Raw genomic sequence first — 26,846 nt, 5'->3', positions numbered from 1 at the left:
TTTTTCGTTTGCTCACAAAAAAACGAAAAAACATGATTTAGGCTGAAAACGACTTTAAAATTCACCATACACATTTAGGCGTTGCTGAAATGCCCATTTTCCTCTGATTGGTCAACCAAATCTGAGCACGTGACAAAGCTCTTAAAATGATAGTTCTCTGTGATCAGTTTTCAGGCTTTGAATTATTATTATTATTTAATTATATATTTAAACTAAGTTTACATATTCTATCAGGCTTACATTTATTGTGTATGCAAAAATTAAATAAAAACTGTGGTGGCGCAGTGGGTAGCACGTTTGATTTGCAGCAAGAAGGTTGCTGGTTCAAGCCTTGGCCTGGTCAGTTGACTTTTCTGTTTGGAATTTGAATGTTCTACCCATGTTGGTGTAAGTTCCTTGCAAACATATAGACGTCCAATTACCGTTAAAAAGACGTCCCTCCATCGTGTCGCATCATGGTTAAAAAATAGTTCTAAAATGAAAATCCAACCAACGTCTTTTACATCATCTGTCTGTGAATCGCACATCTTTTCTACATGGTTCCTGCACATCGAAATATGTCATCTTTTGGACGTTTGTGCCATATTCAGGTTGTTTATAAGACATGTTACTTCTTTATAATAAGTGTTTTAATAGCTTAATTATTTATATGAAATAATCAAACTTATTATTTAAGCTGTGAAATTCATTCAGGTCTGATTTTGGTCCAGTTATACCTAATCACGTGAAAAAACCTGTTTAAAACATTAAAGGAATACACAATAATGTTATAATTTAGCAAATTATTTATTCACTGTAAAAAAAAAAACTTTACAGAAAAAAATCTCTACATTTTTTAGTCATTTTTTGTCATTTCACATTATATTCAAAACATAGTAAAATGACAAACAATCTCTCTAAATTAATAGTTTGACTTTCATTGTAGGTACTTTATTATTTAAAACAAATTAGTGAGATTTTTCAGATTCAGTTCAAAACACAGTTCAGATTTTTTTTATTATAATGTGTTCAAATGTGTTATTTTAGGGGCGTGTACACAGCTCGCTGTTTTAAGGCGGAGTTGTATGGAGTCAGAAAAGACTCAAAAGAAATTCACGCAAAAGGCTGGCGGCAGGCAAACACAAGGTGAGTAATCAGGCATGGGTCAGAGGCAAGCAGCGAGGATCAAAGTCAATATTCAGGCTTGGGTTCAGGGCAGGTGGCAGGCAAGACAAGGTCGAGAAACAGTCCAAGGTAAGCAACAGGAAAGCAGGCAAGGATGTGAACCGCTCAGTAGTGTTAGCCGGGGCAGAACAAGACTTTGTACTCAAGTCTGTGTGAGTGCTGCTTATATGTGTGTGCCAGGTGATTATTAGATGTGCTGCAGGTGCGTGTGACAATCAGTCAATGAGGATGACATAGGCTGTTTCTCAATTCCAAGAACGCAGAGAACGGACTTGTGTTCTTGTGGAGACCGGTCTTGCCAGGTGTCCTCGGAAGAACGAACTCAGGAGACCGCGAGGACAGAGAACGCGCCCTTTGAGAATTGAGATGCTGCGTTCTTCCTGATGGTCACATGACCTTCACATGTTTTAAATGGTAAATTATTTAAACATTACAGCATTCATACAACGATTTATTGTTTTTCCCCTTTTCAAAATATATATTTTGCATAAAACATTATAAATATATGTTGCACAACATAAATAAAACTGATTTTAATAAAAATTTCAGCAAACAAACACCCTTAATGTGTTTATTCCTTAAGATGTCCATGGTAATGTTTACTCTCACCGTTTCATTTAGGGAAACTCCTGAGGTAAATAAGTCATATCTATGAACTTTAATAATAAATCTAAATAAAATGCAGCGCTTCCCACCTTCAGTCGCAATGACTTCTGGGACTTCCAGAGCAAGTTCGGTGCTCAAGTCTGCATCGGTGCGTCCTCGATATCAAGAACACATCCGGGAAGTTTCACTTGCCTCCGTACTTGCGGTCTTGAGTATTGGAACTGAACTTAGGCAGCTGATGATGACGTTTCACGAGAACACGAGGACGCAAAACCGCTGAAGAACGCATATTGAGAAACAGCCATAATGTATTAGAAGTCCGGTGATGATGACCTCTGCTGGCCAGCGAGGGCAATGACTGGGACCGAGTCGGTGACAACAGCCCTATGAGCAAAATGTAGCCTGCAGGATTATGATGATACAAATATCATTCCGGCCACACAAGCACAACAGCACCATTGTGGTCGAGCGGTCAATGCACTCCGTTACGATGTCGTCGATCCATGTTTGAACCTCATTCTTTTTTTTTTCACCATTTTATTGTTGAGATGTATAAACTGTGAGGTTGTTGAACATTGAAGTTCTAAAGCAGCTGTTTTCTTGAAAAAGATTTGATAGTGTAATTAGAAACTGAATTGGAAATTACCTTATTTTAATATAGTTAGTCGTGAACTGAGGTGGGCCGGTCTAAGGCTTGAAACTCCAGGGCTGAAAAGGAGTCCAACTCCGACCCTGATTATATCTAATGAACATAAACAGGCTGCTGTTGTGCTTTAGTTGCCTAATATGTAAAATATAACCCATCATTCTGTAAAATTTATGTAGCAGATGTTATGCATTAAGCCTTGGTGTACGCCCGTCGCCCATTACTAACTGCGGGTTGTTAAGAGGTGTATAAAAGCCTGTCGGAGAATAGTGGAAGTTGCGTCATCGTCCAGCCTGTGGTGGGTGTGTCACTGCCGTGTGTCTGGTATGTAGTGGCTGTTTAAGCCCTATTTTCGCTTTTGTTTCAAATTGTGTTGGGTTTGATTGAGTTTTTTCTTGCTCTGGAAGGCTGGTGTCTGTTCGGCTGCTGTTGCACCATAGAGTGGCTACTGTGGGGCGTTGTGAGCTTTAAGAAATCCCGTTTCATAGAGCTGAACTCTCCCTCGTGATTCTGTTGACACTTATGCGCACTCCCGTGAATGCTGTCTTCCCAATAGGTAAGTAGAGCTCTTTTGTACGAGCGGTACATTCTGTGCATATCAAACGACAAGGAGTAGAAACTGATTTGTTATATTTTCTAGTTAGTTATTAGTACGGACGCCTGGCTTTGCCGGAGGGATGACTGGTGTGAGGGTCCAAGCAGTCAAGGGCAACCAACACAAAGTTTCCAAAAGAAAATAAGGTACAGTTTCTCATCACCATGGACACAGCCTATAGCTTTCTTGTCAGCAGGATTAATCAGATTAGAAGAGACAAACTGTCGGTGCACCAAAGTTTGATCACTGCCAGTGTCAACTAGTGCAGGAAGTTCTTTATCGTTCACTTCTACAGTAATCATATTTGTAGATAGTCCAGGCTTCACCGGAACAGCATTCGTTCTGGGCAGATGACACACTTGAGAGAGCTTAACAACATTCTTTGGACACATGGGTTTGGTATGGCCCTCTTGGTTACACAAATAACAAACAGGTATTTTCTTAGGTGGTTTAAACACTACTGGTTCATAGTTTGCTCTGGTTGGAGGCTTACCAGTGTTATATTGGGCCTGGTGATAAACATTGGGTTTTCGAGCCTCTTTACCACCCCGCCAACTCCATGGCTGATTCCTCCTTCTGACACCATATGTGAGGGACCAAGCAGTCAAGGGCAACGAACACAAAGTTTCTAAAAGAAAATAAATTTATTAATTATGAACCAAATGACAAATTAAAGCATTTGAATAAATTAAAGTCAAATCTAGACTTAAAGCAAACAAAACATAACCAAATCATACAAACAAACGAAGAGAAAAAGAAAAGCAGGCCTCTCTTCAAACACAAAAACGGGACTTATATACACAGAAGAATGGGACTAGTCCATTACAAAAAGTTGACTTAACATCACAAACTAATACTAAACAACCACCAAACATAGGCAAAAAATACACTTAAAGTTAATCAATCAATATATAAACAAACTAGCAATTCAATTACTAGTAATAAACAAAAATAAAGAAATAAACATTTCAACACCCCCCTCAGCCAATTAGTATTTTGGTTTGGTCAGGCGGAACAAAATGTCGGCAAATGTTGCCAGCCGGTCCCTTAGAGCAACCGGACCTCATCTGGAGCACTGAGCCACGCCATCCTGGATCTCACAGGTAACTTAAACTTAAAGAAATAAATCTCAATAAATCTTGTCAAAAGAACTAGAAAGTGTGCACTCCAAACTAGTAACTTATGAGATGAAATTATTGGATATGAAAATAAAAATGTGAAGTGTATTAAACTGTGTCTGTCATTATTCTGTAGAATCTGTAACTAATATGAGAAATGCTGAATTAAGAATCATAAAGTGTGGTTGTGTGTGTATATACCCATGTTTAATGTGGGGACACACTTTTGGCCATCACAACTGGCATCTCGTGTAGTGGTATGTGAAACACCCATAAATCCCTGTATTTGGAAGGTATGTCGGTTGATTGTGGTCTTTTGTCATAGATTGCACTGTGGATTGAACGTCTCCTCCTGCTCTTGACAACTGCTGGATGCTGTTGTTTTGTTTCTTTTGTTTCTGTTCTGTTTTGTTTCTTTTGTTTCTGTTCTGTTCTGTTTTTGTTTTGTTTCTTTTGGTTTCTTTTGCTTTGCTTTTTGTTTTGCTTTAGTTTTGCTTTTTGTTTGGTCTTGTTTATTTATTTTCCCTGCTTTTCTATCATTGTTTTTGTTGTTTTGCATATGCTTTGATTTTTTGCTTTTTTCATATTTACAAAAATGAGAACACCTAAAATAAGTGTTGTCTAATGGACTGCTTAGCTTTGCTTCTATACCTGCATTCTGGTGCGTTGTCCTGTTCCAATATTGTGACCTTGTGCTTTAACTTTTACTACATACTGTTTGGGATTTTTAGCTAGGGCCTGTCACCTCCCTGCCCCCGGGCAGCTGGTACCTGCTCAAGTAGTCTGTTTTTGATGCCCCTGTGAGTCCATTTAATATATGGGATTGTTTTTCTTAAATGTTTTATTTCTTTTCTAATTGTGGTTTCTTCTTTCCCTAGGAGCTGGGGGTGTCAAGTACGGGCAGTCGGGCTGCTGTGTGGCGTGGCTCTTTTTCGATTAATTAGTCTTTTGCTCACTTGTGTGCATTGAAGTTTACTGTGTGGTGTTTTTGGAATCTAAAAGTGTGCACGTGTGAATCTGTGGGTCATTTTCAGGCCCAGTGCCTAGGCTGCCTGACTTTGGTAAGCCCCAGCTCCTGCGGTTGGATGAGGATTTGTTTTTTTGTATTTTGTAATTGCCTTCTAGTGCCTTTTTAAAGCACATGTGCCTGTCTTTTTAATATTTGTGGTCCAATGAGAAGTGCATTGTAATAAAAGGAACTTTATTTTTCTACATCAACGTCTCATTCCCTTGTGTCAGAGATACGAACCTGTATTTTGTGTCCCAGGTAATGTACTGGGTGGCGTAGTGGAGCTCTAATTGCAATAGGTTGTGTTAATTTGGCCGCAGTGTGCCAGTTATTGTATTGGTCTTGCTACCAACAAAAAAGCCTTAGCACCCCCCCCCCCCCCCCTTATAGAAGCCTTATATACACAAACAAATAAGCTAATTAATGATAATAAAGCATAAGTATTTAAAAAACTTAAAACCCAATTTATTAAAACTGACGCGATTTTCCTCAGCTCTTCTTTTCGGTGATGCAGCTGTTGGAGGGCAGATTGAAATCCTGAATGGCATCAAACATGTTTGAAATGTAATGAAAAAGGCTCGATTTGTGTTAAAAATATCCAGACAAGTATTAATGTTATATTTATATTCTGCATATTACTAAAGCACAACAGCAGCCTTTTTACGTTTATTAGATATAAACAGGGCCGGAGTGGGACTCCTTTTCAGCCCTGGAGTTTCAAGCCTCCAAATAAGTGGAGGAGGCTCAGGCCTCGAGGGGCTGGGGTCAGATGCAGGGTGGACCGGTTTCAGAAGGGAGACATAAAAGGAAGGAGATATAGAATAGTTAGCAGGAAGCTCTAAAAGGTATAAACTTCATTAATTTGTTTCAGATTTTAAAAGGTCCAACATACCTTGGAGTGAGCTTCCTGCATGGTAGGCATAGACAGAGATCACGGTTGGCAAGCCAGACTCTCTTGCCAGGGTAGTAGTTGAGGTGGGAATGTCTCCTGCGATTTGCTTGAATCCGCTGAGCATGGATAGCTCTCTGTAGCCTCACTTGAGCACTGTTCCACACCTGTTCACTACGCTTAATCCAGTCATTTGCTGATGGCACCTTTGAAGGTTCTCCTGACCATGGGAAGATGGGAGGTTGGGTAGCCTAATAAACACTGAAAAGGAGTGAGACTTGTGGATGAGTGGGTAAGGGGATTCTGAGCATATTCTGCTTAAGGAAGGAATTCATTCCATTTATTCTGTTCTCTGCTGCAGTAAGACCTGAGGTCATGACCTATTTTCTGATTGACTTTTTCTACTTCACCATTTGACTCTGGATGGTAGCCCGAACTTGAACTGAGATTAATGTCCAGGTGTTTACAAAAGGCTCTTGACACCTTTGAAGTGAATTGGGGACCCCTGTCAGATACTATGTCCTCCGGGATTCCAAAGGTTCGGAAGACATGTTGAAAGAGTTCTATTGCTGTTTCCATAGCAGTGGGTAGTCCTTTTAATGGAATCAATGAATCAATCTGCATGCTTTTGAGAATCTGTCTACAATCACCAGAATAGTCTATTGAATAAAGGCAAGTCTGTAATATAGTCAATAGACAGATGTGACCAGGGACGGTGTGGAATGGGCATGGAGTTGTAGTAGGCCGGTGGGAAGTTTACAAGAGGTCTTGGTTTAAGCACAAATAGTGCAAGATTTGACAAAGTTGGTAACGTCCTTGTTTATGGCATGCCACCAGAATGCATTCCTTACTAGAGTCATGGTCCGATAAATTCCTGGATGTCCTAACCCTCAGTGCGATTTCTGAGGGTTTGAGGAACATATTGACGGTTAAGTGGGGTTGGTTCATTTTGTGGTGCTCACTGTATTTCCTTCATAAGATCCCAACTTATTTGAGCAATAACTACCGTGGATGGAAGGATGTGAATGTTTTTTTTTTCCAATTCCTTTTTATTATATTTTAAGTAACATGTACATACACATTTCCATGTGTCAATTCCAACACAAACCAACAAACAAACAAATGAACAAACCAAAAACAAAACAAAAGGCTTCCCAGTATTTTACATCAAAATACAATATGACCTCTATTACTAATCTTCTAGTAAAACATTTCCAAATCCACCACCTTTTAAAAACAGCGTAAAAGGTCCCCAAATTCTATTAAAAATTATATATCTATTTCTTATCATATAAGTTATTTTTTTTCCATTTTCATGTTTGTCACCATCTTTTTCAGCCAACAACCTATAGTTGGTGCACATATACTTTTCCAATTTAAAGAAATAAGCCGTTCGCTTGTAGAATACATATATTGAAAAACATTTGCTCCATCTTTTTTAACTTGATCTCCTTGGGATATAAATGAAATAAAAAAAATTTAAGGAGACATTGGTATAGAAACCTCAAGAATATTTTCTATAATTTCTTTCATACATTTCCAAAAGTTCTGTATTCCTTTACATTCCCATATACAGTGATACAGCGTTCCTTTTTGGTTCCTACATCTCAAGCAAGTATCTGGAATATTTTCATTATATTTATGCAATAAAACTGGAGTTATATAAATCCTCATCAATCATTTATATTGTAACAGTTTTAGACGAGTGTTCATTGTTAGTGATTGAGCTTCCTCGCACATCTTCATCCAGTCCTCTGTAGAAATATCCTCCTCAAGATCTAATCTCCAAGCTTCCAGTTTACAATTTGAAGATTCCTTTGATGCTGACACCAGCATCTTGTATAATGCAGAAATTAAACCTTCACTAAAACAGTCTTTTGTTATTACGTTTTCCAAAATAGAGAATGATGGCATATCTAGAGAATTATTTTGTAATTTAAAGATAAAATCTCGTATTTGTAAATATTTAACGAAATGTTTTACAGGAATATTATATTTACTCACAATTTCATCGAATGACATTAGAATATTGTTAACATACACGTCTGCTATCATTCTAATTCCTTTCTCTGCCCATATCTTGAAACCTGCATCTAACGCACCTGGTTTAAATTTTTTATTGCCCCAAATTGGACTGAAATAAGATAAGGGATAGCTGGCACTTAAATATTTTTTTTATGTAAATTCTGCTGAATATAAATACAAGTTTAAAGGTAGACCAGAACTAATGCCAATTGATTCCATCTCCACCCAAGATGGGCAGTCTTGAGATAAAAAATAAAACATTATTGTTCTAAGTTGCACAGCATAATAATACCAATGCAAATTAGGACATTGTAGACCTCCTCTATCGTATTGCAAATACAGGACAGTTAGACGGAGTCTGGAACGTCTATTATTCCAAATGAATTTAGTGAACATTTTTTTTAAGTGTTTAAAATACATTTTTAGGGGGAGGCAAAGGGATATTTTGGAATAAATATAGATATTTGGGTAAAATATTCATTTTTAAAACATTTATTCGACCAATTAAAGATATGGATAAGGGCATCCATCTTTCAAATTTCAAATCAAGTCAATTTCAAAAAGTGGATCATAATTTTATGGCACAACATCCTCTAGTTTTGGTACAATTTCATTTAAATATAGAATAGAACTTTTCGAATTATTAATTTTGTAACCAGATATTTTTCCAAATGTACTGATGAGATCTAGTAGAGCAGGTATTGATATATCAAGCTGCTTTAGAAACAGAATGACGTCATCAGCAAACAATGCAAGTTTATGTTCTATCATTGCTATCTTAATTCCTGTTAATTCCACATGGTTTTTTATTGCTATTGCAAAAGGTTCAATGGAGATGGCAAAAAGCAAAGGAGAAAGAGGAGAACCCTGTCTACATCCTCTTGATACACTAAATGGCTTTGAAACTATATTGTTTGTCAACACTTCTGCCGTAGAACAATTATACAATAGTCTAACCCACCTACAGTATTTTTCACCAAACCCAAATCTATCCATCACATCAAACAAATAAGACCATTTAACCCGATCAAAGGCCTTTTCAGCGTCCAATGATAATAGAGCAGTATCTTGTTCACCTCTTTGTTCATAAAGTATATGTCACGGTTGCAGGTTTGTGCGCTTTACCGGAGTGTCTGTTTGATCATGTTGGTTTGTTTTTGTTCTCCAAGTGTATCTGTTTTGATCACATGTGATGACGGCACTCAGCTGGCTTGATGAGCCCGCCAGCTGAGGCTCATATTCGGGCCTATATATGGGCCACGTTTTCTGTGTGTCTTTGTCAGTTCGTTACGTGTGCTTATTGTGTGCTATTCTGTGCTTAGGATCTAAGGACTGTTTCCTGCCTGAATCCTGCCCGATCTCTCCTAGCACTAGCACTAGCACTACATTCATTCCTTGCTTTTTGTTTGACTGTGTCAATAAATATTATTTTTGTTAACTCGCACTTGGATTCACCTGAACATTCTTTTATAAGTGACAAAACGAACTGACCTTCACCATGGATCCAGCGAGTGCATCACAGATTTCTGAGTTCCTCACAACCAGCAATGCCCGGATCGATCGCCAGGATGAAGCGTTGGCCACCACAGCACAGGCTATCCAGGCCCTGGTTGGGCAGGTTTCACTGCTGACTACTCAGGTACAACAGCTGGGTTCTGGAGCAGATCAAGCGGATCCTGCACCAGCCCCAGAGGTGATGCCTGCGCCAGTGATTGCTAACGATAGCTGCTCTGCTGAGCCTCGCCTTCCTCCTCCGACCTGCTATGCTGGAGAGCCTCACTTGTTTCGGTGCTTCCTGGCCAAATGCTCCCTGTACATCACCCTGCAGCCATCCTTGTTTTCGTCTGAGCAGTCCAAGGTGGCGTTCGTAATCACCCTCTTTTCTGAAAGAGCAGCCCAATGGGGTACCACAGCATTGGAGAAAAAGCTACCATGTTGTCCATCCTTCGATCTTTTCTCCAAAGAACTCAAAAAGGTCTTTGATCGGGCCGCCTCTGTGGATCTGGCTATCTGGGTGGATTCCAGACTGCTCTTCCGTGAGAGTCGCTTGAGGCTTGCCAGATTTCCGGATCCTGTTCCTGAGCTTCCGGTCTTGGCAGTGGCGCCGGAGATGAGTAGCGCTGACCTGGAGCAAGTGCCGTCGGAGAAGTGAGGGACTCTGCCTTTACTGCGTGGGGGGGGGGTGCATCGGGTGGCTTCCTGTCCCGTAAAAGACAACACCCATCGTAGGTAAGAAGGTAAGAGGTTACTGATGGGTGAAATCAGTTTGGACAAATCCTCTGCAGCGGTCACATTACTGCCTGTCACCATAACATGGTTCCGGAAGCAAGAACACCCACGCCCTTGTCGATTACGGGGTGGAGGGAAATTTCATAGACTCCAGTTTTGCTTTCAGTTTTAAACTTCCGGTTATAGCTCTGTCACAACCCATTGCAGTACGCGCACTCAGCGGACTTTCGCTTCCCACTATCACTCACTCCACTAAACCCATAAAACTGATCACATCTGGATATCATGTTGAAAACATTTAATTTTTTTAACAGACAGTTTCAACATACTATGGTTTTAGGTCATCCTTGGTTGATTCTCCATAAGCCTCATATTAACTGGGGTCTTCATACTATATTTTCGTGGAGTGAGAATTGTCATCAGTCTTGTCTTTCGTCTGCTCGTTCTGCTGTTTCTTGTTCTGTGTTTCAGGAGGAGCGCATGGATCTGTCAAACGTGCCTAGTGAGTACCTCGACCTGAAGAGAGTGTTCAGTTAGTCTCGAGCTGCTTCTCTGCCTCCTCATCGTCCCTATGACTGTGCAATAGACTTATTGCCAGGTACGTCTCCGCCCAAAGGCAAGTTATACTCTCTTTCTATTCCTTGGGGAATAGAAGGGAGGCCATGGAGAAATATATTTCTGATTCTCTAGCGGCCAAGATCATACGGCCCTCTTCTTCTCCGGCGGGGGCGGGGTTCTTTTTCGTGAAAAAGAAGGATGGGTCTCTTAGACCCTGCATTGACTATCGAGGGCTGAACAGCATCACGGTGAAGAATACGTATCCTTTGCCGCTGATGTCTTCAGCGTTCGAGCGTCTGCAGGGGGCTTTGTTTTTCACGAAATTAGATCTCCGTAACGCATATCATTTGGTTCGCATGAAGCAGGGCCATGAGTGGAAAACCGCCTTTCTTACCCCTAGGGGGCATTTTGAATATTGTGTTCTTCCGTTCGGGCTTTCTAATGCTCCTTCTGTTTTCCAAGCTCTCGTAAATGACGTGTTGCGAGACATAATAGATCAGTTTATTTATGTCTACCTGGATGACATTCTGATTTTTTCTCGTTCTCTCCAGGAACATGTGCATCACGTCAGGCGAGTGCTTCAGCGGCTGCTAAAGAATGGGCTTTTTGTCAAGGCGGAGAAATGCGTGTTCCATGCACAGTCTGTTCCCTTTCTAGGACACATTGTGTCAGTCGAGGGGGTGCGCATGGATCCAGAGAAGGTTCAGGCTGTGGTAAATTGGCCAATTCCGGAGTCTCGTAAGGCCCTGCAGAGATTTCTGGGCTTCGCCAATTTTTACCGGCATTTTATTCGCAATTTCAGCCAGCTCGCTGCACCTCTGACGTCCTTAACCTCCTCCAAAACTCCCTTTATGTGGGCGAGTGCAGCACAGGCTGCATTCTCCAAACTGAAGAGCCGCTTTGTTTCAGCTCCCATTTTAGTGACACCTGATCCCTCCCGGCAGTTTGTGGTGGAGCTTGACGCGTCAGAGGTGGGGGTGGGCGCTATCCTGTCCCAGCGAGCCGCCTCGGATGACAGAATTCATCCGTGCGCGTTTTTCTCTCACCGATTATCTCCCACAGAACGAAACTACGACATTGGTAATAGGGAGTTGTTGGCTGTCAATCTCGCTTTGGAGGAGTGGCGTCATTGGTTGGAGGGTTCGGGGGTTCCCTTTATTGTTTGGACCGATCATAAGAACCTCGAATACATCAGGTCCGCCAAACGTCTCAGCTCCAGGCAGGCTCGGTGGGCATTATTTTTCGGACGTTTCGACTTTACCATCTCTTATCGGCCGGGTTCCAAAAACATCAAACCCGACGCGTTATCCCGTCTTTTTGATTCTTCCGAGCGCAATACGTCTCTTGAGCCCATCGTTCCCCAGAAGATTTGTATTTCTGCAGTGACATGGGAGATCGAGAGCAGGGTTCGCACAGACCTGGACGGGGTAACGCCCCCGGTCGGATGCCCACCCAGTCGTTCGTTTGTGCCGGAGGGGATTCGGTCTGACGTTATTCGATGGGGACGTTCCTCTAAAGTGGCTTGTCATCCAGGGGTGAGTCGTACATTATTTTTAGTTAAACAGCGATTCTGGTGGCCAGCTATGGCACAGGACATACGCGAGTTAGTTTTGGCCTGTTCTGTTTGTGCTGTTTCTAAGACTTCTAATCGCCCCCCTGCTGGACTCCTTCAGCCGCTGTCAGTGCCTTCGAGACCCTGGTCGCACATTTCGCTAGATTTCGTCATCGGTCTCCCGCCATCTGGTGGCAATACGGCTGTTTTGACCATTGTGGACCGGTTCTCGAAGGCTACTCATTTTATTCCTCTGCCCAAATTACCCTCAGCCCGAGAGACAGCGGATGCTGTCATTAATCACGTCTTTCGCATTCATGGTCTCCCGACGGATGTGGTTTCTGACAGGGGGCCTCAGTTTGTCTCTAAATTTTGGAGAGAATTTTGTCATTTATTGGGAGCGACTGTAAGTCTTTCTTCTGGTTTTCATCCTCAGAGTAACGGACAAACCGAAAGGGCCAATCAAGATCTCGAGCGCATGTTACATTGTTTGGTTTCCCAGAATCCCTCCTCTTGTAGTCAGCAGCTCCCATGGGTGGAGTACGCACACAATTCATTACCAGTGTTGGCTACGGGCCTTTCTCCGTTTCAGTCTAGCTTAGGTTACCAGCCACCATCTTTTCCCAGTCTGGAATCCGAAGTCGCGGTCCCCTCAGCGGTCCCCTCAGCCCACGTCCAGAGGTGTCGACGCACTAGGAACAGGGCCAGACACACCCTCCTCCAAGTGGGTGCGCGCACCAAGGCTAAAGCCGATCGCCACCGGTCGAAGCCTCCCATTTACGTCGTCGGTCAAAAAGTGTGGCTTTCAACTAAGAATATTCCCTTGCGTTCCATATGTAATAAACTTGCACCTAAATTTATTGGCCCATTCACTGTCATCAAGATCATTAGTCCGGTGGCAGTCCACCTTAAACTTCCTCCAGCGTACAGGAGAATACATCCCGTGTTTCACGTTTCTAAATTAAAGCCCTTTATTTATACGGCGATTAACCCGCCCACTCCGGTCCCCCTCACCCCCCAAACCCCCCTCCCCCCCCACCCCCCCCAACCTGGCCGCGTCTCGTAGATGGGGAGACCGTTTATTCGGTTCAGCGCATTCTGGACTCGAGACGGAGGGGGCGAGGATTTCAGTACTTGGTGGACTGGGAAGGTTACGGTTCGGAGGAGAGAACTTGGGTGCCTGCAAAGGACATATTGGATCACTCTCTTATCGATGATTACAATCGCCAGGTAAGCGCTTCTGGGAGCACCAGGAGGTGCTCTTGAGAGAGGGGTAATGTCACGGTTGCGATTTTGTTTGTTTGATCATGTTGGTTTGTTTTTGTTCTCCACGTGTATCTGTTTTGATCACGTGTGATGACGGCACTCAGCTGGCTTTATGAGCCCGCCAGCTGAGGCTCATATTCTGGCCTATATATGGGCCACGTTTTCTGTGTGTCTTTGTCAGTGCGTTACGTGTGCTTATTGTGTGCTATTCTGTCTGTGCTTAGGATCTAAGGACTGTTTTCTGGACCCTGATTCCTGCCCGATCTCTCCTAGCACTAGCACTACATTCATTCCTTGCTTTTTGTTTGACTGTGTCAATAAATATTATTTTTGTTAACTCGCACTTGGATTCACCTGAACATTCTTTTATACGTGACAGTATATTTAGGACTCTTCGAACATTGTGAAATCCTTGCCTATGCTTTATAAAACCATTTTGATCTTCTCCTATTAAAATTGGTAATGTACCTTCTTACCTCTTAGCTAAAATTTTACTTAATATTTTTGTGTCTGAATTCAATAAACTAATTGGGCGCATATTTTTACATTTTGTGTTTGTTTTCCCTGGTTTCGGTAATAATGTAATTAAAGCTCCTCTCATTGATGTAGGCAAAAGTTCTTGATGATATGCCTCTATTATCATTTCCATAAAAGGAGTTAGCAACTTTTCTTTAAACATCTTATAAATGTCTAAAGGGAGCCCATCTGGGCCTGCAGCTTTTCCTGATTTCATAGAGTCAATAGCTTCTCTTATTTCTTGTAATGTGAAGTCTTCATCTAATTTTTTCTTTTCTTTAATTGATATCTGAGGTATATTTAGACCATCTAAAAATTGCGCTTGGATATCTACATTTAGTGAGCACCCTGAGCTATACTCATTTCATAATAAGTTCTAAATGTTTCATTGATCTCCTCTGGGTCAACTATATTTCCAGTTAAACTCTCAATGGTTGTGATTGTACGTTCTGTTTGTTGTTGTCGAATTTGCCAAGCTAATAACCGTCCTGATTTATCACCATATTCATAGACCTTTTGTTTCAACCTTAATACTTTTGATGCTGCCCTACTTGCTGACACTTCATTATATCGCGACCTGAGTATTAAAAGTTTCTCTTTTGCTTCTGCGGTATCTATGGTTTTATAAAAAGTTTTATTTTCTAGTTTTTTAATTTGATCTTCTAATTTTTTAATTTCTTGCCTAGATTTCTTAGCTTTGGAGCTGCAAAACCCAATTATATGTCCTCTAATAAAAGCTTTGAATGCTTCCCATCTAATGCAAGCAGATGTTTCAGACTTATTAATTTCAAAATACAAATCGATTTGTTTGCCTAAATATTCTACAAACTCTGGATCGTGAAGCCATCCTATCTGGAAACGCCATTTATTTGAATTTTGTATTAATTTTTTAGTGTTGTATGATAAAGATACTGCTGCATGGTCAGATATGACTATACTATGATAACTACAATCTATTATATTGTTAAGCAATTGTGCTGAAATTAAGTAGTAATCAATACGCGAGTATGTATGATACATACCTGAATAACAGGAATATGATATTGTTGCAGGATTAAGATCCCTCCAAACATCTAACAAATTTAGATCTTTCATAAATTCCAGTATCTCTTTCCTAGCTTTAGTATGTGTTTTATCAATTCCTGTTGAACGATCTTTAGCAGGATCTAGTACACAATTCATATCCCCTGCAATAAGGTAGTATCCAGGCAGAGTGACAATTAACAAAAATAAATAATGAAAAAGTTTAGGATTGTCATCATTTGGACCATTAATGTTAATTAAATTTATATTTTCTGACAAAAATTTACATTGTAAGATAATATATCTTCCTAGTGTATCCTTAATTACTTTCTGTACATGAATTGGAACTGATTTATGAATTAAAGTCATTACTCCTCTTGCATTAGAAGTGTGACAAGCCTCAAATACTTGCCCCTGCCATCTCCTATGAATCTTAATTGTTTCACTTTTTACCATGTGCGTTTCTTGAAGAAAAAACTGTGTTTGCCTGTAGGTATTTGATCCTATCCATTACCTGCTTTATTTTTTTTTATATTGCCCAATCCTCTGCAATTCCAAGTTACAAATTTCACATTCCCTGTCTCCCCCATGATTTGTTACATTTCTTATTTATGGGCGTTTTACCTTTTACAATCTCAAAAGCCTTAAATACTGAGAAGCAAAAAATAAAAAATATATAAACAGTCTTGAACAACACTCCTATTACAAATGAACTTTCAACATTCAACCTGATTTCCCCAGTAGCATCCATACTACTGCGTGAATTCCCCCACCCCTTATTTTCCGTATATGGTGTTGATTGGTCCACACCCCCGTGAGGAACTATCAGGTACTTTTGTCTATAGTTGTCACAAACAACCCTATTGTTTTTAACATTATTCTCGCATATTATATGAAACTATTAACACACTTTATGTCATTTACAGAAAACCCCAAGTTATTATTTTACAAATGCTTTTAGTCACAGAGTCTTCACAGCAAAACGCGAATAACCTTCCGCGGATGATCGGAATTATTTTACATCTGGCATTTATCTTCCAACTGGAATGAGCCCAGTTTTATTCACCTTCTACCTCTTCTATGAAGCGTTCTGTTTTGTTCAGCATGTTATAAGATTTGTGCGTGTGCGTGCGTGTGCATGTGGTGCGAGCGCGTGGAAAATAAAGCGGAAGCTTTAGTGTGTTCATCTGGACTAATGTGTAGACTGAGTTATTGAGTGTCCATAAAAGTTCATACATAACATTGGCGACGAAGATGGCTGTATTTAGCTTACCTGCACCACCACCTTTCCTCCCAGTGCCTGGCAAACCGCCTATTCCATGGGCGAACTGGTTAGATGGTTTCACAGTGTACCTTGAGGCTATGGATTTCACAGACATCTCCGATCGGAGAAAAATCGCTCTGCTTCGCCACTGTCTCGGGGCGGAGGGACAGAGAATATATCGTGCTCTGGGACATGCACAAACATATGAGGAAGCAGTTGCTCTCCTCGCGAATCACTTCACCGGGCAACAGCGCGTGCTGCTGCGCCGATACAAGCTGCGCAAACGGCTTCAGCACTCGGGTGAGTCCGTGCAGAATTACATAACTAATCTGCGAGATATGGCACGCTCATGCAATTATGGAACTCTTCAAGATCAGATTGTTCGGGATCAGTTTATCGAGGGGAAATTGTGTGACAAGACCCGGAAGAAACTGCTGCTGGAAACTGATGAATTAACTTTAGATCATGCTGTTGCTATAGCTGTGCAGGAGGAGGCGGCCACTGAATGCTCTACGTTGCTGGCAGATGCGCGCCCCCTGGCGGACGTACCGTTACAGCAGATGCGATCTGTCTGTCTTACAAACCACGGCCCATTATCCCCACATAATACAAAAACTGAAGAAACATGTTTTCCAGTGCAGCTTACACAGCATCAAGGAAATCATAGAAGTTTAGTTTTCTGCAGCAATTGTGGATCTAATTCACACAACTCTATTCAAAATTGTCCTGCACGAGGACAGATCTGCAGGAATTGCAAAAAAAAATCACTTTGCAAAAGTATGCCGTTCTGCACCAGCTGCTCAAGCATCACAGAAGCGACACCCACATGCTCCGTTTAACTGCACTGAAATCAGACATGTTTCAGGAGGGCAAGCAGCTTTTAGGACATGTACTGTACTCCTTGGTGAGGTGAGCCTTCCACTGTTGCTGGATATGGGTGCGGCAGCTTCTCTGCTCAATGCCAACACATACCACAAGTTCTTCTCCCATCTGCCACTGCAACAGCTCTCTACATCTCTTTGTGGTTACGACAGCTCTAAGATCACTATGCTGGGTGTTCTTCATGGCTCTAAACACATACCATCATTTCCTTTCTATATTACTGAGCGGGGTGCCAACCTCCTGGGATTGGACCTTTTAACATGTTTAGGATTCACACTGCGAGACAACAAGGGGTCGGATATCCACCACATCACCACTACATGGCAGCAGAGATGGCCGGCACTGTTTAAAGGACTGAGGTGCCTCACAGTTTTCACCCACAGGCCGCTGGTGGATCCGGAGGTGTCGCCAGTCATTCAACCCTTGCGCAGAATCCCTCTCGCACTGCGGGATGAAGTGACTGCAGAGCTTCAAACGATGCTGGCGATAGGAGTGATTGAACCAGTCAATGCTGCCCCCTGGATCTCTAACCTGGTCATTGCTAGGAAAAAGTCTGGTGGAATTCGGGTATGTGTGGATTTGCGATCTGTCAATAAGGCTGTTATACCAGACAAAAACCCTTTACCCACACGGAGGAGCTGACCACTCATTTCTATGGGTCAAAAGTGTTCACAAAGCTGGATCTGCGACAAGGCTATTTGCAAGTGCCACTGCATCCTTCTAGCAGAAACCTCACAGCGTTTGTCACACACACAGGGATATATCGCTACACACGCATGCCATTTGGCTTAAGCTCCGCCCCCAGCTGTTTTCAAAAGGTGATGACAACTATCTTGGCTGGTATCCCCGGGGTTGCTGTTTCTTGGATGACATTGTAGTGCATGCAGCAGATATCCAAACACAATGTTCGTCTCTACAGGGTGGCTACCGCGCTCATGGAGCATAATCTCACACTGAATGAGGAGAAATGCACATTTGCTATGTCAGCCATTGATTTTGTTGGGTTTCGTCTCACATCCCAAGGCATTGCCCCGCTTCAGTCAAATATCGAGGCCATTCACAGAATCCCAGAACCCTCCTCCACTTCCCAGGTAGCTTCATTTTTGGGCATGACAGCATACTACCTGCGGTTTCTACCTCCCGAACCACAGCACCCCTCCGCCAATTAATAAAGAAAGATGAACCGTGGAATTGGACTGCAGAATGCACTGAGGCTGTCAAAATTCTAAAATTTCAGCTAACCACACCTCTCATTCTAGCTCACTTTGACCCAAACAGTCTGACTATTGTCACTTGTGATGCCTCCACACAGGCACTGGGAGCTGTTCTTTTACAAGAACAGGATGGTGTTGAAAGGCCGGTAGCATTTGCGTCCAGGGCCCTGATGCCCACTGAACAGCGATACTCTGTGGGCGAACGGGAAGCCCTTGCCTGTGTCTGGGCCTCAGAGCGGTGGCATCTATATCTTTATGGCAGACGTTTCACACTCCGCACAGATCATCAGGTGCTTACCGCACTCTTATCAGCTTCCGGCTCAAGTCACAAACCTCTGTGCCTACACAGATGGGTGAGCGCCTGAGACAGTATGATTATCAACTCAAATTCACACCTGGGAGAGACAATGTGGTAGCAGATCTCTTATCCAGATCTATTACTGCACCCACACCGGCAGTCCCACCAAGCAGTAACGATGCAGAGCCAGAATTCATTCAGATGCTCCATGCACCGCTGCAATCGGCTGTCTCCTTGGAGGAGTTGCAGAAAGAATCTGAGCAGGACCCTATACTATCAACTATTCGCACATATATACGCTCAGGGTGGCCTGCACGAGTACCTGAGGAATTGGTGCCATTTGCGAGGGTGCGGAATGAACTGTCATGCTGGGGTGATGTGTGTGTTTCCAGGGGTCTCTGTACAGTAGTGCCAAGCAGCTTGCGTGCCCGTGTCCTATCAATGGTGCATGAGGGCCATTTAGGCATTGTGAAATTTAAGCAGAGATGCCGGGATCTGGTCTGGTGGCCAAAGTGGCTGTCACTACAAACCAGGGGCCTCATGTACGAAGACTTGCGTGGAAATCTTACTAAAACATTGCGTACGCACAAAGCTGTAAATGTGCGTACGCAGAAAAAAATTCAGATGTATGAAACACTGCGTACGCCGAATCTCACGCATATTCTTTTGTACATCTGAATGAACGTGAAACTGAGCGCAACATGCACGAGCACAAAACCCCTCCCTGCCTCCTCCCCCGTATGAATATGCTAATGACTATGCTAATGGGAAACCCAACGAAAAAGCAACGGCAAAATCAAGCAAAAAGAGAAACTTTGAACAGAATGTGAATTGGAGGTGCTTCTTTCGGAGGTAGACCGGAGAAAAGCGGTGTTATTTGCAAGTTTGTTCTCCGGAATTAACAACAAAAGAAAAAAATAGAGTGGGAGAGTTTTGCTGATACGGATAACACAGTTGGGTCTGAACATCGCACTGAGTGCATTTAAAAAAGAAATAGTGTGGTTTATATCTGTAAAATGTTGCAGTACCCTTAGCAGTCTCAGTGGCGCACCTCATAAGAAGCAGGTGATCATGAATTGACACGTTCGAGCTCGGCTCGAATCCAGCGTCTGATGAACTCTTTCTTCTTATTTTCCCCGCTACATATCAGATTTTGCCAACTATTTATCACGAGAAAGACAAGTAGGAATCATCAATAAGTTTGTGCATCATATTTTATTTGCACCTTTATTGAATGTAAATGTTTCTGATTCACGCATGCAAATTCATCTTCAGATAGTGTCTTTATAGCAATGTGTGTGCAGTAGATAGCTCAGATTACATTGGGAAAACAGGCGACCGCTGCAAATTGTGCTTTAATGTTTAGCTGGTCAACTGTATGGTATGGAAATCTTACATACCTACTATATGAACCCGTCTCATACAGCTGCCATTGCAAGGATCAGACACTTTGTAGAGAAGAATTTAACACAACTGCCTCTAGGAGTCGCCAATGGAAATAAAACAGACACGCACAAAAAATGTGCGTACGCCTGCCAGAAAGCTGCCGTGAACCTGCGCACAGTCCTACGTTCAGTTCATTGTTAGTAAATCCAAACGTGAGCGATTCTGAGCGTGAAACCTGGCGTACGCAAAGTTTTTGTGCGTACGCAGCGTTGATACATGAGGCCCCAGGATCGTATGAAAAATAACTTCAACAAACGACACAGGGTTAGGCATGCTAACATCGAGGTACTGGACTGGTTGCGGGCCCGCAGACCCCACCGTAGCAGTAAAATGGCATCTTTCTGGTCTGAACCTCACCAAGTAGTTCGTCGGTTAGGCTCAAACACATATATGTTGAGTGATGGTTCTCGCTGGCATGCAAGTAGATTGCAAAAAGTGCCTATTCCCCTTACTACAACAAGAGGCCCAAGGGCAACAGAACCAAAGGGGGGCAGCAACACGAGGAATAAACTTTCCAACCCCACAACCTGAGCCAGTACAGCAGCAGCTATACCAGGCACCTCAGGGTCGTCAGCTCAGGGAGCCCCCACAACAGGCGGAGCCTGATTCGCCACCACTCTTGGCAGAAACTGACCCCTGTCCTTCCCAAACATTGCACGATCCTATCCAGGATGTTCCAGAAATGCAACAACAGGAGGGTTTGGGAGGTAGACCAGTTCGGGCAAAGACTCGTCCCGCCTATCTTAAAGATTATATCATAGACTTTCATGCATAAAGGTTAAGATGTGTCTGCTGTTTTGGCTGCCACATTAAAACTTGTTTACTAAGTCATCTAGTTCTTGGAGGGGGAGAATTGTTGTGTTCAGCATGTTATAAGATTTGTTGAAGTGCGTGCGCGTGCATGTGGTGCGTGCGCGTGGAAAATAAAGCGGAAGCTTTAGTGTTTTCATCTGGACTAATGTGTAGACTGAGTTATTGAGTGTCCATAAAAGTTCATACATAACACGTTCGACTGCCTCCGGTGTGTCAAACACCCTTGATTTCTCCTGATGAGTAAGAAGTAGACGGGCCGGATATATGATCCTGTGTTTAGCGATTCCTCTCTCTCGCAGCTTCTGTCTCACTCCATCATACGCTCTTTGTTTCCTGTGAACTTCAGCCGAAACATCTGAATGAAAACGAAGTGTGTGTTCCTTGTATGAAATCACGCCCTTGGACCTGGCCATTCTTAACACCTGCTCTTTTTGTTTAAAATTTAGAAACTTTATTATTAGTGTAGATATGAGCCTCTCTTAGCTGTTCCAATGCAGATGGAACTGAGAGTAGTGGATATCTAAACTGTGACACTGTTTAGCTCCCGATAATCGATGCAAGGGCGTAGCCCACCATCCTACTTTTCTATAAAGAAGAATCTAGCAGTCGCTGGTGATGTAGAGGACCGAATATACCCAGACACAAGAGCCTCCTCTATGTAATTTTCCATAGCTTGGGTCTCAGGACGAGAGAGAGGGTACACTTTGCTTTTGGGAGGGGACATGTTAGGCAATAGTTCAAAAGCACAGTCCCCAGGACGATGAGGGGGAAGTTGTGTGGCCTTGGACTTGCTAAAGACATCTGCATATTGGTGATAGATAGCTGGGAGAGTCGAACATACTTCAATTTCAAGGCTTTCAGTGCTGGTGGAAAGGCAAGAAAATGACAGTGTCTTTGTTAGGTAATTTTTAATACAATAAGGTGACCAATAAGTGAGTTCACCGTGGTTCCATAAAATGACAGGATCATGAACGGCCATCCAAGGATGGCCCAATATAAGTTGGTACTTGCATGAAGGGACCACATTGTAAAAAATGCCATTGTTCAGTTTATGCACATTTAAAATAGGTGTTGTACGGCGGGTATGTCATCTCTGATTTAGAAGGTGTGGCGTATTTAGTCGCCACTGCAAATCAATTCAGTTCAGAATCAACTGAATTATGCAAGCTTATAGGCGGTGCTGAAGTCTCGCTCGTGACGATCCTTGCAAGTGCGTCATTGAGAAAACGTGAGTTTCACTTGACAGTAGGGTTGTAACAATATACCGGTATGACGGTTTACCACGATTTGAACGTGCACGATTATCATACCATGAACAATTGCATATCAACGGTTTTAACCCTTAAAGACCGAGACAGCCGCCCGCGGCTAAAAATAAGTATTGCTCTTAAATGTTTAATAACTTTTGATCCGCTGATCCGATTCATACAATTCAAAGATTGGCATAAAGAAGAGAATCTCAGCTTTCCAGTGCTGTATCACATAACATTCGCGGACTTTCAGAGGCTCCGGAATCAGTGCGGTTACGTCATCAACATTTGACAACGCTGATTTGACAAAGAAACGCTCGTCACTGTGTCTCCGGACAAATCAGACATGATACATTGATGCATTGTCCCTCCTCCATGCCCAGATTGGTTCAAACTTGCTATATCACAACCAATAAGCATAGGTTTCGCTTTTGTTTGTGGACCAAGCTTTTTGAACAACACGGAATGAGAGATAGGCATACATTTATGCGCGGCTAAATAAAACGCAAAAAAAAAAAGTTTTGCATGAAATAATTCTCATACTAAGTACTTTTGCATGCACAGCAGCACAGAAACATGACAAAACAGTGACACAGCAAAGACGAGCTGCTGCTCTTGCTGTTTTCAAAAGACGCAAATGAAGGTGCAGCTGTTTGTCTGCATTGCAGACAACCATATCTATGCTGGCACATAAAACCTAAGGATGTTCCATATTGAATCTAGTTTCGTTATGTAACTATTTATAGTATAGTAAATATTTATATCTATTTTTTACTGAGGATTTGCACCATGTTTATTTGGACTTTATTTGGACTTTGACACATTATTTATTATTTTCTTATTTTTATTTGTTCATTGTAAGTGGTGTTGTTTATAGTAACTAAAAATATATTATTTGGAAAAAGTCAAATTTGCTTCACTGTTATATTATTTTGTAACATTTGTAACATACCGTATACCGCGAAACCGTCAAACCGTGGTATTGTTTTAGACGATTATCATACCGTGAAAAATTCATACCGTTACAACCCTACTTGACAGTATATTATATTATACTACTTTGATTGTCAGTTATTTGAGTTTAAATGATGTACAACTGCTGCATTATTAATGTAATGTTTGAGTATTTAATATGTCTGCATTACTATAATCTACATGCATATTGTATGGCTATGACTCAGCACATTTGTAGTGCTGCTGGTGTCCATCATACAATCATGCGACTTTATTACTGATCACGTTAATTTGTTAACTATAGAACCACACGTGTGCAAGAGTCGTATGAAGCAAAGATCAAGCATTTGTTCAGAGATGTCTTGTCCTCCTTCAGGACAACCAAAAACTTAATTGAGTTGGGAAATAAAATGGTCAAACGAAGACTGTACTGTAAATCACTCTCCCAAACAGCGGATGCCAAGTCTTAAGCTTTTTCCAGTTATTAAGGACAGCAACTTTCGTAGTATCATGAGTATATGTTTCGGGCTGATGAGTGAAAAAGACTTTACATTGATGAATGAAGCCATGACAAAGTTCTGGTGAACCACCATACTTATCAGGTAATGCCAGTATTACCAGTGAGCTATGAGCAGCAGGGAGAGAATGCATGTACTGGATGAGATGATTGTTGGCATCCCTTAGATGCATCAGCTGTTCCTGATATCCAGAAATCATTCCACTTTGATAGTGGAAAGCTGCTTGTAACTGAGAAACCTTCAATGGATAGATGTTAGCCGAAGTATTCTGTGAGGGAGACGTAGGTGAAGACATGGAGGTGAAATTAATCCAAATGCTGGAGGTTTATTAAGCAAACAGCGTACATCAAACAAAGGCAGAATCGTAATTATAAATTAGGCAAAGTCAAGCAAACAAAGAGGCAGTCTGAAAAGGCAAATAAGACACAGTCCAAAATCCAAAATGCAGTAGTCAAAAAGGCAGGCAAAAAGGTCATAACACAATGGCAAACACAACAGTAGGTAAACGCCTGGTAAGGCAGTGAAACTGGCAATACTTTGCAAAGAACAGACAAACAGTGTGGTTACCAGGAATACCACAGAGGAAGTACCCAGTCAATATTTGGAAGATGAATGATAATCTGATGCATTTGTTAAAACTGCATATTATTTTTAACAATCAAAAGTAGAACTTGACACACAATGTGTAAAAAGAATGACTTTTCTATTAAAGCATGATAATGAAAAAGTGCTGCCATGATAATGCCAAAAGTGCATTGTCACGGTTAGAGGAAGGAGGACCCAAATGCAGAATGAGAAAAGGGGTGTTTATTGACAATGTGATATGAAGAGAGGTTTTGGTGAAACAGTCCAACGGAGGGGAATGGAGTCGTGCTGGGGAATCTTGGGTGGAGCAGGTAGACAAAGGAAGACTTGAGTCCTACAGCAGCCTGACAGGACACCAGCAACCAGGGACTCTTAGCAGACAAGGCTGGATGAACACAAACACACACACACAGACACAGACTGGGAAAAACTAAACTAAAAAACAAAATCATAAACTAAATAACTAACTAAGATACAGAAACTATTGACAAACTAAAAAGCAAAGAGAAATGAAATTAGCTTTTAACTTACTGATAATTAACTGAAATAAACAAAACCAATAAAAGGGAATTAAACACTTAAAGCTACGAAATAAGATAAATAGAATATCTTAAACAAAACAAACTTGAAAAGGATTAACCAGATGGGGATGATACTGAAGGCCAACTGAAAAACCAAAACAAACGTTAGACAAAGACAACTCTCTCACAAACAACAGCACAGATAAACAAGCACAGAATGGCAACAACATGAAACAAGTAGCAAGAAGCAACATGCAACAATGAACCGACGAAGGCATGAGGGAAGAGAGCACATTATAAAGGGAGGAAAGAACATGAGGACCAGGTGTAAACACTGAGACTAACAAGGACTAGACGAGGGTTAAACAAGGGGGTGTGGCAGTAGGAAAGAAAGAGGGGGGAACAGAGCAGCACATGGTGGACACAAAAAAATGCTTAGCCATGTGTTTAAACACAACACAAACATAGACACATAAAACGTAGGCAACACTGAAAGGACAGACAAGGAAGGGCTATGACAGTACCCCTCCCTCAAAGGACGCCTCCTGGCGTCCAAACCAGGCATACCAGCCCAGGAAGGTACCAATGGGGGGACCGGCGTAGTGGAAAAGTCAGGGGAAACAAACTGGGGGGGAGGGTGGGAAGCAAGACTGGGAGGTCTCAGGTAGTTCAGACTTGGAGGGGTTGGGACTCGGAGGGAAAAATTAGGATAGTTGGGGGGAGACAGATAGGGGAAGCTTGAAGGTCCCGACAATCTGAAGGGTGAGGTTGAAGGGCCAGAAGATACCCAGGGTGGGGGGCATGGGACAAAGGGTCTCTTAGGGAAAGAGTCCATTGGGGCAGACTTGAGCCGATGTTTAGAGTATGGAACACTTCTAGGGGTGCCCTCTGGGACTGCAGAAACAGACACAGGGTTAGAATCAGAAATGCTCTCCAGGACAGTAGGGACTGACTCGGGATCTGGATCAGAGGAGCCCTCCAGGGCTGCAGGAACTGACTTGGGGTCTGGCTCTGAAGAGCCCGTCGAGGCTGCAATGGATTCTAGGGAAGCAGTGGAGTACAGAAAACATCTACGGGTGTCATCCAGGGCTACTAGATCTGGCCTTGGGTCTGAGTCAGAAGAGCCCTCCTGGGCTGCAGGAATTGACTCAGGGTCTGAGTCTGAAGAGCCCTCTGGGCCTACAGGAATTGACTTGTGGTCTAGATCAGAAGAGCCTTCTGGGGCTGCCATGATGGAATCTGGGGTAGTAGTAGAGACGAGACTGTACTCAGAGACCGAAGTGGGGACAAGACTGAGATCAAGGGAAACAGGAACAGAATTACCGTCTGGAGTGCAGACGGGATGTTGTTCAGGGGTAAACAGTACTGATTTGGGGACAGGAACAGGCAAAGCATAGAGTTCTAGGGAAATAACAGGATTAGGGACAGGAACAGGACAGAGTTTAGGGGTTGGAGCCGATACTAAACAGAGCTCATTAGTTGAAGTCTTCATTGCATTGTGCTTAGGGACAGGAGCCAGCTTTGAAAGACACACAGGGGCTGAAGTCAACACTGCACTTTGTTCAAGGGTTGAAGTCTTCATGTCACAGCGTTTGGAAACTGGAGCCCTCTTCGGAATACCCTCAGGGGCTGAAATCAACATAGTGCTGTGCTCCGGGGCTACTCCCTCTGGTATGGAAGCAAGCCCTGGGGCTGCTCTCTCTGGAGCAAGTTCTGCAACCGCTCTCTCCGGGGTGGAAGTTAGCTCTGGGAAGGCTCTTTTAGGGACGCAAGCGAGCTTCAGGACTGAAGTCTTCTTCTCCCAGTGCTTGGGGACTGGAGCCTTCTTCTGGATACACTTAGTGGCTGAAGTCGACACTGCACTGTGCTCTTGGGCAGAAGCCTCCTCACAGCAGTTGGAGACTG

At 42.4% G+C, this 26,846-nt stretch overlaps 1 long non-coding RNA gene across 1 annotated transcript in view; it reads left to right on the top strand.

Moving 5' to 3' along the window:
- Positions 1-1,026: 1,026 nt before the first annotated feature.
- LOC141380831 (uncharacterized) overlaps positions 1,027-26,846 on the top strand; it is a 37,102-nt gene continuing 11,282 nt past the window's right edge. Inside the window, exons 1-2 of the long non-coding RNA XR_012399732.1 lie at positions 1,027-2,972; positions 3,057-3,157. This is a non-coding gene — a long non-coding RNA (uncharacterized lncRNA). The remainder of the gene's footprint in view (positions 2,973-3,056; positions 3,158-26,846) is intronic.

This window comes from Danio rerio, chromosome 24 (assembly GCF_049306965.1).
Source record: "Danio rerio strain Tuebingen ecotype United States chromosome 24, GRCz12tu, whole genome shotgun sequence".
Classification (NCBI taxonomy): domain Eukaryota; kingdom Metazoa; phylum Chordata; class Actinopteri; order Cypriniformes; family Danionidae; genus Danio; species Danio rerio.
This window is presented reverse-complemented; position numbering and strand designations above follow the sequence as displayed.